This window comes from Pogonomyrmex barbatus, unplaced genomic scaffold (assembly GCF_055798465.1).
Source record: "Pogonomyrmex barbatus isolate J1 unplaced genomic scaffold, ASM5579846v1 scaffold11, whole genome shotgun sequence".
Taxonomy (NCBI): domain Eukaryota; kingdom Metazoa; phylum Arthropoda; class Insecta; order Hymenoptera; family Formicidae; genus Pogonomyrmex; species Pogonomyrmex barbatus.
Window position 1 is genome coordinate 7,902,095 of NW_028297107.1, and position 22,025 is coordinate 7,924,119.

A 22,025-nucleotide genomic window follows, 5' to 3' on the forward strand; every position below is an offset into this window, starting at 1 on the left:
TATATTCTTATCTACGTACTCTCGGTGCGATGAGTAATCATCATTTGTCGAAGTTCGTTTAAAATAATCTGCACGTCCTTTTGGAACGCAATCAATTTCTTCTCGATTTTGTTCTGTCGATCCTTCAAAATTTGTACACTATGTTCCACGTACCGTTTGTTTACAACGTCGTCATCATCTACCGGTAACGCTACACGTCGAATTTTGCGTGACTTTGCATCAAAGTCGGCTGCGACTACGTAAAGAGCGTTATCGTGCACGTAATTTCTGACTAATCCACTCCATTGGTAGTATGGTTCCGCTCCGCTTCTTCCAAGTGATGTCCCAAAACTTGTTGATTGGCATTTCGACACTTGTTAAATGACTCATTTCCTTGACACGCGGTTCAATTTATAATGAGATCAGCTTCAACAAGTTCCTCGATAATTGACTGTATCTCGTTGTCGTGAGCGTTGTGTCCAGCTTGGCGCGAAGCCTCGAGTAATCGGAGACGATCTACAAGTTCATTTGGATCATCCCAATGCACGTAATCGATGGCATTATCGTTTAATGTCATGACACGTGGTATACCTCTTCCGACTTTTTGGGATAGAAGGGATGCGATTACATACTTGTATTTGTATCCTTTATTACCCATAACTGGATTAAGCATATTATGATTACGTCTATGTGCATTTGTCAGTCGCAAAATATCTTTGTATTTCTGTTTATTTTCTTCAGTGTACAATTCATCGTCAGGTACTTTTTTAAAAATTAACTCGTAAAGATCTTCCGTTCCCAAATATCTTATTCCGTTTATAAATATATTGTCATCTTTGCTTACATCGAAACGCTTATCACCAAGCATCGATCCATCGTTGGTGAAATAAACATCATAAACATTATCTATATCCTTATTTCCGGTTAAAACAGCTCCCATGTACTTTTGTCCTAGTGGACCGAAATGATTTTGCAACGTTTCTAGACCTTCCGAGGTTTGTAACTGACGTCGAACAGACATCACCAGTGACTCGTTAGTGGTTTCAAAAACATCTTCGACAGGTAAAATATTGTTTAAAGACTGTTCATATGTTGCATGTGTGACATTAATCGGAACAGAGGTCATCACTGATACGTCCGATAAAGTGTTTGATCGTTTTCATGGAGTAGAAGTTATCAGTGAATCATCTAAATTTTGCGATCGTTTTCGTTTTGTCTCCCTTGTCACGTTAGGCTTTGGAATAGAAGTCATCACTGATACGTCCAATAAAGCGTTTGATCGTTTTCGTGGAGTAGAAGTTATTAGTGAATTATCTAAATTTTGCGACCGTTTTCGTTTTGTCTCACTTGTCACGTTAGACTCCATCTTATACTTAGGTTCTTCACCGCCGGTATTTTCAACAATTTGAATCAAAGGTTCGACAATCGGTTTGTACTGTCTTTCCAAAGCAATATCCTCTTCCATCTTACCCGTTTTTAAGGCGCGATATTTCTTGCGAATTGAATCGCTCGTTTTCGCAATCTGCTTTACTATCTTCTCGCGATTTCTAATCTCCTCGTTATTATCCATGTTCGTAAACGTTGTCTAGTCGACGTATCGATAATAACTAACATTATAGTATTGCAAAATCATTAAATTCTTTTCTGTATCGTCCATTAGCAACCGTGCTGTCTTTGTCTATCACTACGAAACCATATTTTTGTTGTCAACAATTGCGACACAATTCATAGAAATCCTCATAGGATATGTCAGTGTTTACGTGATCGTTGTATACATGTTTTAGATTGGTATCATCTTGTTTAAATAGAATCAACAGATTTGCGTTGTCGCGTATAAGATGCTTGGGTATCTTTGCATACGTCTGACAGAGATAGAAGCAATCGACGTCAGCGTGACGGCCCATTGCAAAGTACTCTCTTACTGTATCTTGCTTGTCGCACGCCACGTCATCAAAGATAAAGATGGAATTCGGAAGCGCTTCGCTCGGTGGAATGACGTCGCTATTATTGGAGAATGTAAAATAACCAATTTCTTCTATCGATGTTAATAAATTTTCCAAGTATCGATATTTCGGTTGCTGCAGCGATTTAGAATATATGTACACGTTTTCAAAGCGCACACCGTGTGGACTCTCCAGCAAACTTATCAACACGTTTGTTTTGTCACAATTTGACGGTGCACATATGATACCACATATAGAAATAGGAAGCATGTTTCCATGTTTGCGTGTTTTCCTTTCAAATTGTACTTTGTCGTCTAAATTAATCACTCTGATCGTCTGTGATTGTCGCACGAATTGCATTTTGTCTCCCTACAACGACAATAACTGAAAACGGTGTAGAAAAAGCGGATCTATTTATAGAGGAGTACGAAGCAAAACCGCTCAATAATCAAAATGTTTCTTATCGTGTCAGATAGCTGCGATATTTACAATATAACATCCGAACAGTTACAATATATATATATATCGAAAGTTGTTTTACTACGAGAATTTCAAAACTGCATAGATCTCTTATGGGACAAGCTGCCCGAGCATATAAAGACGGATTTGGAGATTCGAATCTATCGTCGCTGCGTCGAACATTATAACCAACCGTGGCAACGCACACACATCGACGGTCCGACACCGTTGATAAAGAATTGTGACGAATGTCAGCGAGAGGCAGAGGTCTGTTAAATCGAGCGAAAAATGCGCTTCCTTTCGAATTGCATATCCCCGGATGTCAATTTTGCGGTTCTGGAACGCATTTAGAAAAGTGGTTGGCTAGAAGCGATCGAGGAATTAATATATTGGATGTTGCGTGCCGCGAACACGATATAGCTTACTCACAAAGCAACGATCTCGCTAAATGACACGTAGCCGACAATATACTCGCCGCAAAAGCGCGAAAACGCATCACCGCGAGAGATTCGACTCTGGGTGAAAGAGCTGCCGCCGCAGCTGTCTGGGCGGCCATGAAGGCCAAGACAAAAATCGGCATGGGTTTGAAAATGAAGAAGAAGCCGATGAAGAAAGCAATGAATAAAAGAATACTTCCAGTAGCGAAACGCGGTGGTATCCTACCTATCCTGCCATTGTTGGGAGTTCTCGGTTCATTGGTTGGTGGAGCGGCGGGAGTCGCCAAGGCAGTGAACGATAACAAAGCTGCGCAACGTCAACTAGAAGAATTGAAACATCATAATCGTGCTATGAAAGATCATGGACTTTATCTCGCTCCATACAAGCGTGGACGAGGTGTCTCTTCAAGAAAAAAAAAACGTCAAAGAGACGTTAAAAATTCCTAAAGGTATAACTACCAACGTACAACTACAACAATTGGCAACGCGTATGCGCATTCCGTATTTTAGAGGTGTTTTTATGCGTACTACCTTATCTACAGGAGTACATCGAAACGAGAGCGGTATCTTGAATTTGGGTATCTTGAATTTAGATAATGCTGAGGGACCATGTACTCATTGGATAGCGTATGCAAAGAGGGGAGATCGAGCTATTTATTTTGATAGTTTTGGCAATCTTCGACCACCGAAGGAATTGGTACGATATTTAAAAAAGACATACATCGAATATAATCGCACAGCATATCAACGGTATGATCAAAGCAATTATGGACAACTATGCCTGCAGTTTCTGAAGGGAGTTAACAATCAATTTAAGAACCGACATTGCATTGTATAAAGTCAGTATTCGATCAAACATGTCAACGTTTACGTTGACCGGTAAGAGTAGTCTGCTCTTGGTAAGCTACTTTCCAGCCATAGATTTGAGCGATGGTGATTACGAACTCGGTTTGGCAGATTTTGAAACGTACCACGCGATACCGAATGTAACATTGTCTAATAACAAATTTTACTTTGACCAAGACGACAAAAAAATTGTCATTCCCGAAGGATCGTACGAACTGCATGACATAAGCAAATATTTAAAATGTGCAATATTACAACAATATCCTCGTCTCAACAATGTTGTGAAAAAGAAGATGCTCGAAAGAGAAGATGAAGAGAACGAATATCCACTGATTATTCGAGCTAATAACAATATGATGAAGAGCGAAATCAAGTGCGCTTATCGAATAAATTTCGTCAAACTTGACAACATTGGACCGTTGCTTGGATTTTCGTCAAATCGTATGCTGGAGCCACAATAATGGCACGAATCAGACGTACCGATAAATATCGTCAACGTAAATATTATTCGCATAGAATGCAATATGACCGCTGGTGCGTACAGCAACGACAAGTGTGTACATACGATACATGAGTTTTCACCGAGCGTGCCGCCAGGATATAAAATATCTGAAACGCCGACGCAAATCATTTACCTTCCGATCATCGCACGGAGCATTACAGATTTAACGATACGTATTGTGGATCAAGACGGCCGATTGCTCGATTTTCGCGGAGAGGAAATCGCCGTTAGATTGCATATACGCAGACGACAGCGATAACAAGGGTGTTGAATGACATGCTAGTGTTGAACGAGCAGGTGAAACAAATAAAGGACACAATTTTTGAGGCGACGACTAAGAGTACTAAATATGGTAAAAAGAAACTCAACATATGCAACGTTAAATTTTTAAGATCATTAGGATTCATCGTTCGAAATGATTGATATCTTAAATATTGTGTATTGAAGTGAGCTGGTCTTTGACGATCATCAAGATTGAGGCTCACACGTACAATTCGTATGCAAACACGACGTTTGGACATAACGATGAAATAAGAATACCTATACAACAGCAAGATTTATACATCTTGCCATGCGAAAGCTTTCTCTATGTCGAAGGAAAATTGACGATAAAGAAGAAAAATAATCAATGAATCAGTGACAACTCTTGGAAACAATTGTGTAGCATTTATGTTTGATGAAATTCGGTACGAACTCAATGGTGTGAAGATTGATCGCAACAAAAACGTCGGAATAATCAGTACAATCAAAAATTATGTATCGCTGACGTATGACAAGGCGCTAATTTTGCGAAACGCAGGATGGGACATTTCGACCATATCGGAAGGATACTTTAATTTTTGCGTATCACTCGATCTGTTGTTTGGCTTTTGCGAAGATTACAAACGTGTGATTGTTAACGCTCGTCACGAATTGATACTGATACGAGCGACAACAACTGTATGGTGGGAGTTTCGACGATGGAACCGGAAATAGAATTATTCAAAATACAGCGAATGTCTCATGTAATGTTGAATGAAATCAATAAACTATCTTTGTTGCGAGCTTTGAAAAGTGGGCGATATCTGAGCATGAGTTTTCGCTCGTGGGATTTATACGAGTAGTCTTTATTACAAAGTACAACCAAACATTCGTGGGGTGTAAAAAAACGTTGACTCAGTTAGAGAAACCGCGGTATGTTATTTTTGCTCTGCAGGCGGGCCGAAAGAATAACATGTCTGAAGGTGTTACGATATTCAATGACTGTAAATTGACCAATGTAAAATTTTATTTAAATTCCGAATTTTATCCGTACAACGACTTAAATCTAGATTTTAACAAAAATAGATACGCCATCCTCTTTGACATGTATGCACGTTTTCGTAAATCATATTACGGATACGATTGTTACGAAACGCTTTTCACCGTAGGAACATTTTTGACAAAAGGACCTATTGTGGTTATTGACTGCTCGCGACAAAACGAGTCCAAGAGCGCTACTGTAGATGTACGAATAGAATTTGATTGTAAAGAAAATGTACCGCCGAATACTACCGCTTATTGTCTCATCTTGCACGATCGCGTTATTGAGTATTGCCCATTATTTAATGTAGTGCGCAAGATTATGTAAACTGCAATGTTTGCAAATATCCCTTCTTTTTTAATATAAGAAAGGAATAAAAATCCGATGTATTTGTCGATGGAGCGTAGTCTCAAAGGAATTGTTTTTTCGTCATGATCCAACGTTCCAACGTTTGCGGATCTGCAAGGATTCGTCATCGGAAGGAGATTTGTCGTGAAGGAAGTGGCTGTGTTAAGAAAAGGGACAATTCTCTCTCATTATATTTTTGCAAGTCCTATACCATGGCATCTCTTTACAAAATCCGATAAATCTTGCGCTTCCTGGTTGATTGCAAATCATCATGGCTTGCGATGGGAAGACGGAATGATTCCATATAGCATGGCGGAACATTTGATTACAACAACTGTGATTGACATAGAAGATGAAGCTCTCATATACGTTAAAGGATGTCAGAAGAAAGAATGGTTGACAAATATGCTCGATAGCGATGCGAGGGATGATGTCATCATCGAAACCTTGGATATTGATTATAAAGATTTAGAATCATTGAATAATCTAGATATTAACAATACTTTTCGATGTGTAAAGCATTCGAAACATTGCGCGTTACAAAATATATTTAAAATATTTAACTGGTGGTTACAACGCTAGAAAGAAAAATTTTTAAAATAAAAAATATTTAAACATTAATGTGTATTCCTTTACCTTATCCATGTATATATTGTAGTTTAGATGCTAAATATAAGTATAAATGCTAGCTTGACACAAATGATAGTACATACACATATATAACATATGAAATTGAGATATATAAACGAAAGAAACCGAGACTTTTGTCAGTAATTGAGATATATAAACGGAAGAGAGAACGGAAGAGACTTCTGAATCTACTGTTAGAAATTAAAGATTATAATTATGGCTGATAATAATGTTATATTAATTAACGATGAAGAAGTAATGGCAAATAATCAAAATGAAATCGAAGTGATAGATTTAGTGAATGAAGAAGTGATAGTAGCAAATCAAGAAGAAATTAAAGTGATTGATTTGATAGATAAAGATAATATTGAGGATGAAGTTGGAGGATGGACATTGAAGATGAAAATAACGGTGATGATGATAATGTTGTTGATGACATTGATGATGATGATAGTGATGATGATGACGATGATGATGCAATGAATATTGATGAAGAAATGCTCGAAGACTCTGATTATAACAGTGATGATACTGACTTTAATATGAGTTTCAAACATAAACTCTTGAATCAACGTAAAATTAATGCAGTAAATGAACTAAGAAGAATGTGCCGCGTTACATTTTACTATTCAGCAGAAAATTCTAGTTCGAGATTTTGTACAGAATGTTTTGTGAGAATTAGAGACTTGTATTCGCACATTAATGTTCTTCATATACACGAAATTGACTCTTTTGGCACAATGGAAGGACTATTTTGTACCGAATGTAGAACTCCGCTATATCAAATAATATTGTGTGATATGTGTTCTATATGTGTAAATTAAAACTATAGAGCACATAAATGCTACATATAAATTATAAAGGTACGTATGAATATTTATTTTAAATTTACAATAATTTTTTAAATTTTAAATAAAACTTCTTTGTTTTTATTTGTTATAGTCAGTGAAAAAAGAAGACATTAACATAAATCTTGCGATGTCAACCCGTATTTCTAAAAGATAAGAAAGATGCAAAGCGTATCATGTATCAGCGGCAAGACGAAGGAGTGTAATCCTTAATCGTCAGTAGATGTTCAGACTCGATTCATCAAGTATTAAGTGCAAGTTCTACTGACTGAATGACACTAAGTGCGTGCGAGTAACTTATAAGGTAAATATTATAAAAGAAAAAAATTTAAGTGAGTTAAATAAAATATAATATTAATTGTGAAATAAAATCAAAAGATGAAACCGCCAACGAGCCAAGAAAGCGTGAAAGCAGAAGACGGAATCATCCCGGAGGAGTATCCGGAAACTTACGAGCCACTTCTGCTGGGAACATGCGTAAAAGCTATAAACTCTGCCAGTGTCATCTACAGAGAAGATGACGCTCCTTTTCGAAGGATATGCGAAGACTGCTTTCATGCAGAAGTGCAAGACTTTAATCGTGTTTGAGTAGCAATAACAAACTGGCACATTATGTAAAGTAGTGCTAGTAGTGCCAGAAAATTATGAATTAAAAAGAAAATGTTTTATTTGTCATAAACTTTTAATGGAATATAATAATATAGCTTCAGATTATCGCGAATGTATTAAAGAGTTTATAATTAATAATGAAAAATATTATTGGTTAGATGAAATAGATATATTACAAGACGAAGAAAATTAAATTTAAGTTACTAAATAATATTTTATAATATTTTTTACATTTTATATTTTATATGTTATATTTTAAAATTTCAGTATTTTAGAATTTATTTTCTAACATATTATATATGTTGTATTCCATCATATTACATTCTTAAATTAATGTTTTTTTATATTTCGTTATGTTTCGTTATTTATGTTTAATAAAATATATTTCATTGACCTACGTAAAATTGCAAGTTTGTAATTTTTAACACGTGTCCGATAAAATGATCTTACCGTTTTAAAGATATATATTTCATACCGTCGACCTATGTAAAATAATATTTTCGCATGTGATATCTAATTTCGGAGTGTATCAAATGATATATAAAGTAGATAAAAAAATAAATAATATCAACCATAAAATTAAAAACAAAACTTCGATTATAGATTGTGAATTATTAGCATACGCAATAGATAATATTGTACACTATGCATATTGTACACTATTACATGACCAATAAATGTATATTATGATAAATATTACTCGGTTTATTCTCCATTCTTCCTTTCAATTCAGCGGTTTCAGGTTGCGCTGCGATAACGAGTTGCATGCCGATGCATCTTGTCGTGAATAATAATGTCACTCATAATAATAATAATAAATTACTAAATAATATTTAAAAAAATCTCCTTTAAAAAAATAATTAATTTTAAATAAATAATTAATTTTAAATAAATAATTAATTTTAAATAAAATAATTAATTTAAAAAATTAAAATTACAAAAGATATCAATACAAAACGAGATACCTTGGTGGAAAGAGAGAAAACTTAAGAAAAGAGAAAGGAAGAGAGAAGAGGAAGGAAGAGAGAAGAAAAAATGGTGAGAGAGAGAACATGATGACAGCGGCGGCGGCGGCGGCGGCGCACCCCGCTGACCCCTCGCTTCGCGGACCCCGCGCCTAGTGACGCACTTCCCCCTCCCTTACCCTGCGGACCCCGTATCCATCGCTTATGGAGTGCCCCGCATCGCGGAACCCCTCTGTCCCTCTACCCCCCTCGGAGCTCCCGAGTTAGAACCGACCTTATATAGCTACTTTTAATACATTTAATGCATTTTTTCAAGCAGTGGAAACAAGAATACATTTATTGCATCCAAAATCTATGAATTTTCTATTCCAAATTTCTCAACATTTTTTAAAACTAGATATTTTAAAAGACTTATTTACGATAAACTTTTCCGAAAGTAAGAATCATAAATCTCTTGAAGACATTAATTTAGAATCCGAATGCGAGGAATATCTAAATTAAATAAGTGAAGAAAATATTGATGCAATTACAAATATTCAAAACAATTGTTTAGAATTTTTAATTACTGCTGCTGAGGAAATTCGTAAAAGATTACCAATTGCAGACAGATTTTTATCTAAATTGAAAGTATTTCAATCACAAATAGCTTTATTTGATGTTGACAGACATTATTCAAAGTTGTTTCTTTTATCATCAAAATCGTTGATGGTTTTGATGAAGATAATTTAAAAAAAGAATGGTCGACATTATATTTAAATTTTAGTGATACAGAAAAATTAAATTTGTCAAAATTAAATTTCAATGAAATGTGGAAGCAGATTTTGCAATGTCAGATCAATGTGATTAAATATCCCAACTTAACATTGCTTTTGAATGCCATCAGATCCCTTTCAAATTCAAATGCTGATTCTGAAAGAATTTTTTCACTTTTAACAGATATAAAAACAAAGAAACGAAGCTCACTTTCTTCAAGTACTGTTAATGATATTTGCTTAAATCAGCTTTGAGGAGGAATCACAAGAGGGAAATCTATTTTGAACATGAAGATTAATGAAAAACATTTATCTTTAATGTCGTCAGATCAATTGTATGCTACTTCTCCCGACAAAAAAAAAAGTAGTCTAACATTATATGCAGATAAAGATATTGCTGGTCCTCCTTCATCTAATACGTCATAATGTCTGTAAGAGACATCATATCTGTAAAGACACCATGTTTGTAAGAGACACCATGTCTCTAAGAGATACCATGTTTGTAAGAGACATCATGTCTGTAAGGGATACCCTATCTGTAAGAGACATGATACTTTTAAAATTGTTCTGTTTGATAATTTTGTTTTGCAAATTTTATTATTTTTTTATTTATATTAATATTTAAAATTATAAATTATGTTATGTTAAATTATATTATGTAGTAATTATAAATTATTTAACTAATGTTAAAGATATTAAATGTTAAAGATATTATTAAAAATAACTGTAATTGTATTTTTATTTTTGAAAATATTAATTATTGTTAGATCGCACCAATCAGCGCCCTCTTGCACGACATGCGCTGCTTCGATTATCTATGTAGTGATCGCCGCGCGGGCCGCTATACACACACACACACACACACACACACACACACACACACACACACACACACACACACACACCACACACACACACACACACACACACACACACACACACACATCACACACACACACACACACACACACACACACACATCACACACACACACACACACACACACACACACACACACACACACACACATACATAGCTGATTTCTTCGAGTGTATCACATTGATTATTTCTCTTACCGCATATAAGACAATACGCATAAAGCGTGTCCACATACGACCAATACACATGATCACTTTATTTTGTTTGTTTTTTGTGCTTTCTATAAAATATAATTCACGAGAATCTTAATCGGTTCTGCATCTCGTCCCCACTATTTATCGTCGCCTTTAATTATTAAAGTATTTTTTAATTTTATTATTAAATATGTGAATTAATTTATTGTAATAATTTGTTATAATTTTGTTATAATTTTGTTATAATTTAGTTATAATTTTGTTTTTATAGTTATAATTTCAGCATAATTTAAATATTAATAAAAAATTTATGTAATGTTTATTATATTATTTATTATAAATTCTTATTATAATGTTTATTTTAAATTTATCTAAAAATGTATTTTTCTTTAATGAATATTGGTAAAGTTTTTGACAGTTTTCCTTACCCTTGCAACAAATGTTGATATTCTTGAATATTTCTGCCAAATAAAATATTTTATTTTGAGCTACATGTTGTATTTTAAATTATTTCAGCATCATTCCCTCTCTTAGCTTATTTATAGTATATTATTAAATATTGAATTATTAAATTTATTAAATTTATTAAATTTTCTATAACTGTGTGTGTGTGTGTGTGTGTGTGTGTGTGTGTGTGTGTGTGTGTGTGTGTGTGTGTGTTTGTGTAAAATCATACATATGTTTGTTCATACATATCTTTATAAATTAGAAAAATTTTTATGTGATTATGGGCAACAATGTTACATAATTTTATTTATATTAGGTACGTTACTGATAATCTATGTTTTTCTTTTTAATAGGAGAATTTAGTAAGTATACTACACGGTTCTAACTCATGAGTTCCGAGGGGGGGGATGCGGATGTGCGGGGGAGGGACGGGCGCGGAATAGAGGGGAAGAGGAAGTCAGGGGCGGCGATCCTCCGAACTGAGCCGCGGGGAGGGGATAGATAAGATAGTAGAATTCGGTAAAGATGATATAAACAAATAAATAAACAAATAGATAAACAAGTAGATAAACAAATAGATAAAAAATTGCGACTCGGAGGACATAACGTCGGGAGAGGGGGGGGGGGGTCTTTTGAAATAAGCCGCAGGTGGGATAATATGCTCCGGTAGTTATAAAAACAAATAGATAAACAAATTTGATATAAAACAAATTTGATATAAAGAAATTGCGACTCAAAGGACATGACGTCACGAGGGAAGGAGGAGTAGATAAGATAGTAGCTACAAAGGAGAAAGTAGATATAAACAAATAAATAAACAAATAGATAAACAAATAGATACACAAATAGGTAAACAAATAGATAAACAGGTGGCGAAGATGATATAAAAAAATTGTGGACAGGGCGCGTGGACATGATGTCAGAGGGAGGGTTCGCCGCTGCCGCTGCCACCGCCGCCGCCGCCACCCCGCCCCGCCCGCCATATTCTCATCTTCTCTTTTCGTTGTGCTCTCTCTATTGTATATTATCTCTCTTTCATATACCTATTATTTCTCTCGTTGCGGCTCTCTCTTATTACGAATCTTATGACTATTTTTTTTCGACTAATTATTTTTATGGCGAGAGGAAAGGAATGAAAGAAATACATATTTTTTGCATATTATATATCTTTATTTTTTAAACAAATTGAACACATTTTTCATTTAAGCGTGAAATTTTTTTTATTCACATTTTTTTCTTACACACTAAAAACTAAAGCTAACAGCTCGCAATCGACGAGTTGACGTCTATTGAAGATATCGCAATCGCGTATCATATTTGTACTTCCTTGGGATCTGTTACAACAGATACGATGTTGGAGAATCGCATATACTTGACATCGATCATATTGACGAATCTGACGAGTCGATCGATACATTCGTTCAGATTAAACATTCGACGTAACGTAGATTCGAGCATCGTTATGCGTATGTTCAAAGATTCAAGATGTACGAGTGTAACATCGTTCATCAAGCAAACTCTGACGATTAACGGTCCGCTTATAAAATTGTCTTTGTAATCGTTTCACAGCAATTTATAGATATTCCATCGCTGCTCGTAGAGACCCTTCTACGTTTCGAGAAACAGTATCAATTCCTGTCCCCGATAATCTCCCAGAGCGAGGTCCCCGATAATCTCCCGTCGCGCGGTGCGCCTATTGAGTAGATGTTACACTCTGACGGTCATGGGCTACAAATTTTTAAAAATTGGAATCAACATTGGTCCACCGAGCTCCACGGTAGCTCGGTGGACCAATGTTGATTCCAATTTCTAAAAATTTGTAGCCCATGACCGTCAGAGTGTAACATCTACTCAATAGGCGCACCGCGCGACGCTCCGAAATGCTGTGGAAATTAAATATATAATATTGCACAATATTGGAAAAAAAAGAGAAAGAAATAAAATGCAGTTGAAACTTACGCGTTACGTTCCTTCTTTGTTTCACCATCGTACGGTGCGCTTTCTTTGGCAAAGTACATTGCGTGTTGATCGTTTGTAAAAACGAATGATGGAGGAGCGGAGACTTTGCATGCAGATTGTTCGATGAAGGACTGATCCGCGTAAATTTTGACATAGCAAACCGTTAATCCCTCTCCCTCCTCCTCCCTCTCCCTCTTTTTATAGGAATTTTATTGTGATCAAACATGTAACGACATGTTTGCTAAAAAGAATCGCGTGTTTAAATTTTTTCCAGGAAAAAAGCCGCGATAAGATGGCTTTTCGTGGAAATCGACGTGTCGCGACGTGTTAAGAGAAAAGCACCGATACTTTGGCTGCTATAAACAAATTTCGAAGACCATGCTCCGGTTTAGATAAAGGGACAAAGAAATTGCAAACCGTTATCCCCCTCCCCTATTTCTAGGAATTTCATTGTTATGATCAGACATGTAGCGACATGTTCGCAAAAGAGCGCGATGTTTAAATTTTTTCCAGGAAAAGGCGCGATAAGATGGCTTTTCGTGGAAATCGATGTCGCGACGTGTTAAGAGAAAAGCGTCGATATTCCGGCTACTATAAACAAATTGCAATTCGGAAGACCGACGACGACGACGCTCCGATTTAGACAAAGAAGTAGCATTGTCGACTGTATGTGTCGTGGCATATTAAGAGAAGCGCTGATAATTCGGCTGCTATAAACAAATAGATAAACAAATTGCGACTCGACTTGCAAACGTATGACGATGCTTCGGTTTAGACAGAGGGACAAAGAAAACTGCAGATGATATATAATAGGTCATTGGGCGCGCGGGATCACAGTAGGTTTTTCGAGTATCAAATTTGAACGAGTGGTACGAGTGGCACGTCATCGAACCCACGTTTGTGTCGCTCGAAGAGTTTCAAGAACGCGACAATGGACAAACGCTGTCGCGAATTCTCAATCTTATAGTAAACATAACATATAGTAAACATAAACAAATATAATCCTCTACACGGGATGTTACATCGAATTACCGCCGGAAATTATGTTAAAGCGAGCGGTGATCAACGTACGATCCAAGGATAATGCGTGTTTCGCGTGGTTAATGGTCGCGTCTTGCATGCGACCGAAAAGCATACGGATCGGGAATTGTCGTACCTGTATATGACAGTGTTAAATCTCCAAGACATTACGTTTCTGATGACTGTTGAATCAAATTAAAAAGTTCGAACATCTCAACGACATCTCAATCATCGTCTACAACTTCGAGGGGGAAAAGGAAATACTCCCGATACGGTTAACAGATAAGAAGATGGAGAAACATGCAAATCTATTGTATGTGCAGGATCCGCGCGACGACAACGCGGAACACTTCATCAAAACGTACATCAAAAATCTGCCTTGTGAGCTCGCAAATAAACAAAAGAGGACACAAGAAATACTTTTGCGATATGTATACACATTCTAACAAAAAAAATTGTATAATATTTTTATAAATGTTTATTAAATATTAAAAAGTCATGTTTTTCTTTTTTTTTATATGTCTACATTATTTTAATTCATCCGAGAAATTGCAATCGCATACGATGGATTGTGAACGATTGCGCCATTTGACTGCCGAGCGAGGACAACAAATGGCTCGCATTCAAGAACCACACAAATAAGGAACCACTTCCTTTCCTTATATACGCGGACTTGGAGTGCGCACTACGGCGAACGAAAACCGGCAGAGAAGAAAGACGCATCGTACACCTATCAGCAGCACGAGGTATTTAGCATCAGATACTACGTGCTCGTACGACGACGCGTTATCAGCGTATCGATTTCGTCACGGCGAAGACTGCGTTACATGGTTCGTTCAGCAACTCGCATCGAGTAAAAATTTTGTTATCTGCAATGTCCCTATGGAAACGTTGTCGAGAGAACAATGGGAGGCATATCGTAGCGCAACGCGTTGTCACATTTGTGAAAAACCATTTGCGTCCGACGACACGCAGGTACGCGATCACTTTACCACCTTACCGATCGTTACCGTGGTCTCGCGTATTCAAATTGTAATCTAAATTATAAAGATTCATATTGCATTCCCATAGTATTTCACAACTTATCCGGTTATGACGCACACTTTGTCATCATAGAAATAGCTAGGGCATTCGGAGGCAGGATCGACATGCTGCCGACAAAAGAAAAATACATTTTGTTTACAAAACACGTTAAAGATAAATTAACGCCGAGAAATTAAATTCACGAAATTGCGTACAACCGCGGTTCATCGATTCGTACAAATTTTTAAATACTTTGATAAAATTTTTAATACCTTGATTGGCTTTTTTTCTAACGAAAGAAAAATTGAAAATTTTACGTTCCAAATTTTCCATGTTATCAAACGAAGATTTTGATTTGTTGACGCGTAAAGGTCTTTCCCTACGAATACGTAGATCGCGCAGATAAGCTGCAGGACATGCCTACTACCGCGCGAATCATTCTATAGCTCATTGACCGATGATACGGTATCGGAGAACGATTACGCGCACGCCGTGAACGTCTGGCAGTGATTGTCTATTGAAACCCTAGACGAGTACAGCGATCTGTATTTAAAAACCGATATCTTGTTATTGGTCGACGTTTTGGAAAATTTCCGCGAAAGTTCTATCGAAAGTTATAGTCTTGATTCCGTTCATTACTACACATAGCCAGGTTTCACATGGGACGCCATGCTGTAACATACGCGTAAAATTTGAGTTGCTTATCAATATTGATATAGTTATGTTTATCGAGCGCGGTATACGCGGTGGCCTCAGTCAATGTTCTGGCAGATATGCGCAAGCCAATAACAAGTATATGCGTTCGTACGACCCGTCGAAATCGTCATTGTGTTGAGATGTACTACGACGTGAACCTGTACGGATGGGCGATGTGTCAATCGCTGCCCTATGCCGAATATCGATGGGTTGAAGACATCGCGAACTTTGACGCGATCGCTCCGGATTCGCCTACGGGTTATATTCTCGAGGCTGATCTCGAGTATCCGCATCATCTGCACGATCGACACATTAAACTTACCTTTTTGTCCGACGAGGATAAATCATCCTGCACGCGGCAGGATAAACTTCTCGTGACGTTATATGACAAGAAGCGGTACATCATCCATTATCGCAATGTATGCATGGTCTTCGTATGCCCTGGTCTTCGTATTCCAAAGATACATCGCATACTACAATCTCGCGATTACATTGAACTCAATACACATTTTAGAATGCGAAAAACGATTTTGAGAAAAATTTGTACAAATTGATGAACAATGCGCTATTCGATAAAACAATGGAAAATATTCGGAATCACGTGGAAGTAAAATTGATAACAAAATGGGATGAATGGTATGGTGCGGAGGCAATGATCGCGAAATCAAATTTCCACAGCCGCAGCGTCTTTGCGGAAAACTTAATCACCGTTGAACTGCATAAACTCGAGGTGAAATTCGACAAACCTATTTATGTGGGTATGTGTATATTCGATATATGTGAGTATGTGTATATTTGATATATCGAAAAACTGCTTGTATGAATTTCATCACGAGTACATGTCACTGTTGTATGGCGACAAATGTAAGATCATATACCGACACGGATAGTCTCATATATCACATCGAATGCGATGACGTGTACGAGACGATGAAACGCGATATTGCTAGATTCGATACGATTATCCGCCGGACAACGCGTATGAGATGCCTCTCATGAATAAAAAAGTACCCGGTCTAATGAAGGACGAAAATAATGGTGCGATAATAACGGAATTCATCGGACTCAGAGCGAAGATGTACGCGGTGAGGATTGACAGTAAAAAGGATACCAAAAAGGCGAAAGGTGTAAAAAATAACATCGTAGCGCGAATAATAATGTTCGACGATTACACGCGGTGCTTGAATGAAAAGATCGAAATGACTCGTCGTGTCATGTATAAGATCCAAGTTACACCAAGTATATACAGTGTCCGAGTCGAAAATCGTTCTGAGTCCGTACGATGACAAACGATACATCATACCGGATTCGACGGAAACGTTATCGTGGAGATATTGGCGGATTCCGTTATAATATACATGTATATACAATGTACATATATTTTTTATATTTTTATATATTGTTACGACCGAGCGGTGTTCCGCTCGACGCTACTCTCATATATTTTCAGCCTAAAGATCGTTCCTTGTGGACGCGGTCGTCAAACGGTTGTCAAGCGTTGTTTTGGCGAGAGAGTCGGCGCGGCGCGCGAGTTTGAGTTGTGTCGCGGCGAATTATTATTAAACTGTGAAAAGCTCTTGTTATCGCTCCTGTGCTTAGTGTTTAATAAAGTGTATTTCTTTTCTAACCGTCTCTTCCTTTCTTTGCGTGAGAGTGACGCAAGTAAAACCGCCGCGAGTGTGACAATATGTAATTTACATATATGCATATATTATGCATATATGTACGTATATACGTATGTATATATGTATATACGTATGTATGTATGTATGTATGTATGTATGTATGTACGTATGTACGTATGTACGTATGTACGTATGTATGTATGTACGTATGTACGTATGTACGTATGTACGTATGTATGTATGTACGTATGTATGTACGTATGTATGTACGTATGTATGTATTTCTTGTACTTTTATACATTTTTTTTTATATTATTGTAACGTCCGGAGAGCCGCCATTTATATTTTTTTTTCTTCTTCCATGCATGTAATATCACCTTAATATAATTCATCGCCAGCGACCGAGAATGACCATTGGCTCTCCTGCCGTTCCGCCTAACATGGCGCGCCCCACCATTATTATGCTACATAGATGTAATATTATTCTAACCGTCTTCTTCAATAATTATAAATATTAACATTTAATAACACATGTATTCGATTATCCTAACCACTTTCCTTACTAACTATAAACAACAATATTTGATATAATACACGAAATACTTTATAATTATACTTTAAAAATATTTAAATTATAATAATAAATATAAAATTCGAATCACCACGTGTTTGCTTTTTCATACGGTTCATCACCGCGTCTACTAACGGAAGTGTTCACGAGGGCACGAGGCAACTAGATGTTAATAGCAAGTCCAATATTGATTAATCGATTAATTCATACTTAAAGCAAGAATTCCGATCGTTTCTGGGGGCGTCGGTGTTGTGCGTCATCCGCACTTACCACGAAGGAAACATCGGACTTCGAGCACGTGGTAGCTCCTGCATTCCGACGCGACGCCGAACCAATGCGTAATTGACTCGCAGTTCGAATGTGATATCCTAACCCTAACTTTTTAATTAAATATAATATACACCTAAAGCCTCTGTCGAATGCCTAAGGCACGGAAAAGTCGCGCGGGGCGTAGTAACGCTATACGACACCTCGAATACGATTTTCATGTGGCCGCGATTTTCGATCACAACGCAATCATCGGCGAGGAGGTAACCTTCGACTGGGAGTACGAGCTCCTGGTGCACGACCGTCTCTGGGGCGCCCTGCCCGCGCAGCCCGCACCAGCCAGCACCACCCAAGAACCCCGCTCCCAGCCGTGAATCTCTCTCCAAGAGAGAGATTCTATTTGCAGAGAGCTTCCAACGAAAGGTAAGTAGCTAAATTGTTAACAAATTATTACAAGATATATGTATATGCGTATATTTCTCGCGCTATTTTCCCTGTTGCATCAGCCGAACGTGTCCGTGCAAGTTCAACGATCGCTTCTATAAAGGGAAAGCCTGACCGGAAGGGTTTACGACCGACCCCTTTGTTTTTTTTTTTGGGCATAGTTTTTGCCCCGTCCGACGATTTCACTCAGAAAGTGCACTCTTAAATGCTTGTTTCAAACTTTCTAGCTCCGATAATATTCCGTGATATTCAACGACATGCAGGGACGCGTTTTACCTTCGCGGATACTATTGATTAATTAATGTGATGTGCTTCCCTCGGTCTGATGCCACCCGCGGTTCGCGCACGCATCCAGCTGCCGTATTCCAACATCGCGTCGGTTCAGTGCGCTGCATTACTTCCTTCGGTTATCGCCGCGTAAATAATTCAACCGCCGACAATTATCCTAATAACGCCGAGTTTCTCTGTTATCGTTGTAAGGAATTAATACCCGAGGGCACCCTCTCTTACCGCTTGGAATTAACTCATTCATTTCAATTCACCGGGTCCCAAGATTTCTGCGAGTGTTGTCGTACCCCGCTTTCGTTAATCCGCGAAATCGAGCACTGCGACGCGTGTTCCGAGGTTTTCGTTGTTGCCCTAGAAGTACTCGAAGAAGAGGGAGAGGCTATCGAACACGTCCGCGCTCGATATTATCTCGACGATACTAACGCTGCTTCAGACGTCATTGTCTCGCGCCGACTCACGAACTTTTCCGTCTCGCTGCTTAACCGTGAAGAATAATAGCTAGACGCGATCGCGCTAATACTAAGAATTAGATTCCCTGCTGCTCAATCGCACGTTTATTCTAGTGATCGGCGATTCGTACGTTAATATTCCTTAACACTTCCGAACCGCTGCTGGTAATTTGCCGCTCGATTGCTGGCAGCGTCGTCGAGAGGCGAGCGTATTCTCGCCTTTGTCCGGTGCCACGTGGTGATTTGCTTGGCAACATCGCCACCGCCCGCGACGTGACATTATATTTTTTGTACACGTATTGTACCTGTATTATACATTTTTTTATACGTTTAATAATTTTTTATATTTACACGTGTAGTTTTTTTATACTTTACGAAGATATAATTGAAGGAAAGGAATAATAAGATTGTATACATTTATATATTGTATATTTATTTTTAATTGTAAAAATAAAAAAATGAATCACACTGCTTTTGTTTATCCAAGAATTGTGCGATCCATCGAATTCCAACCACTTGACGTAAACCTCGTCTCCTTTCCTGCGCAGTACTTTCTCCACGAGATACACGTCCGGATGAGTCGCGCGATGCAATTCGTGATCGTAGAAAGCGATGACTTTTCCGCGATAGTCCTCGAGCAGATAGGTTACAAGATTAGTATGCTGCACTTTAACGATCTTAAACACCTCGGTGGTCCAATTTGATGTGCAACCTTTTTCGAAAACTGTCTTGTACTTGCTCACGCGTATCGAATCACCTACTTTGAATTTTGCTGGACCTGCGATCTTTATCGCGCTGTACACCGTGTCCACGAGTTTTTTGGCGATCGCGGGAGTTATGTCAGCGGTCGCATGCCGATGTTTGCGCGCGTTGTAATCTGATACGCAAGATGCGGTCGATCCACTTGTAAGTGACGTTGAGCGTAAACATTTTCTACATGTCATTCTTAAGCGTGCGACTGAATCGCTTGACGATCGATGCCTTCAGCAGCGTATACGTGGAGTAATGATTAACGTTGTGTTTTTTCAAGAGTTTCTGCACATCGGCGTTATAAAACTCCTTTCCCATATCTGTTTGCAAGTTTCTCGGATCTTCCACTCTCTTGAATTATCTTAGTTAGTCATCTCGCTTCCTTGCTCTTGAGCGGTACGGCCCAGGCGTATTTGCTCAACGCATCGATGACGGTGAGTATGTAATGATGACCTCTGTTGAAACTCGAATACGGACGCATCTCGACGATATCAGCCTGCCATAGATCGTGATATCCCCGAATTATGATACGTCTTCGCGGAAAATTTTTCCTTGCCGGAGCGTGTAATTCCTCAACGAGTCGTCACCTCTCGGAGCTAACATTTTTTTCACGTCCATTGGATCTCATGTTTCGACAATGTTTAATAGTAAATAAGATATACGATTTAAAATTGTTTTTTTCCTCACTGACGTCAATCGACTGGTTCGTTTCGTCGATACGCGATTAATTTATAATAATGCCGGCTTCGCGAAGTTCTTCGATGATCAACAGCATTTCGTTGTCGTGAGCGTTGTTACCAGCTCGATGCGAAGCGTCGAGTAATCGGAGTCGATCCACCAGCTCGTTGAGATCATCCCAATGCGTAATCGATTTTGTTGTCGATTTAATTTCATGGCGGATGATATATTACCAATACCTACACCCTTTTTACCGCTTTTCTTATATGTAGATATGAGCGGAGCGATGATGTTAATGTATTTATATCTCTTGTTGCCCATGATGGGATTATAGGCGCTATGGCCACGTCTATGAGCATTCGTTGTTAATAGTATACTTTTATACGTTTGTTTGTCATCTTCGGTGAACATAGAATATATTCCTCATCGGAAAATCTCTTGAAGATCAATTCGTATAATCCTGGTGTACCTCACATTGTATCTCACATTGTCTATGATTATGGAGTCATCTTTGTCAACGTCAAACTTTTTGTCACCGAGCATCATACTACTTTTGTCAAAATAAACACTGTACACATTATCGATCGCTTTATCTATGTCATCACCGAAAAGAAGGCCCACACTTTTGTCCCAACGGTCCTAGCTGACCACGAAGCACCTCGCGGCTTCCTCTTTGCGTTTGTAGAGTTTATTTGATGATTGTTTTCGGTGATGGTTCACTGACGTTTTTTGTTTCAAAAACATTTTTGTTTCGTACAAAGGTATTTTCGGTGGTTCTTTAAATGATTCTTTCGACAGCAGCAGTTCTTTCGATAGTTCTTTCGGTGTAGATTCGTACGTGAATGAATCTGACGTGGCGTTTAATTGTTTTGTATGTTGCTTTTTAGGCGGCGTTAATTTCAACCATCCAACATCCGTCCCCTGTTAGTTGTAGTGTTATTATCGTCGTCATCACTGTCTTCACGTTTCTTTTTCTTAATACCGATATTCTTTGCAACATTGGCTCCTTTTTTAATCAGCTGAGATTCCTCGATGTTTTCAACAATTTATTTCAGAGGTTCGACGTTGGGCTTGAAATGTCTTTTCAACGCTACATCTTCAGCTATTTTACCAGTTTTCAAAGCGCGATATTTTT

General features: G+C 37.8%; 2 pseudogenes; one reads left to right on the forward strand and one right to left on the reverse strand.

The window, feature by feature from the left end:
* Window positions 1-333: 333 nt before the first annotated feature.
* LOC148937787 (uncharacterized) lies at window positions 334-2,323 on the reverse strand (annotated as a pseudogene).
* A 3,560-nt stretch (window positions 2,324-5,883) lies between these two features.
* LOC148937788 (uncharacterized) lies at window positions 5,884-6,399 on the forward strand (annotated as a pseudogene).
* Window positions 6,400-22,025: the final 15,626 nt, after the last annotated feature.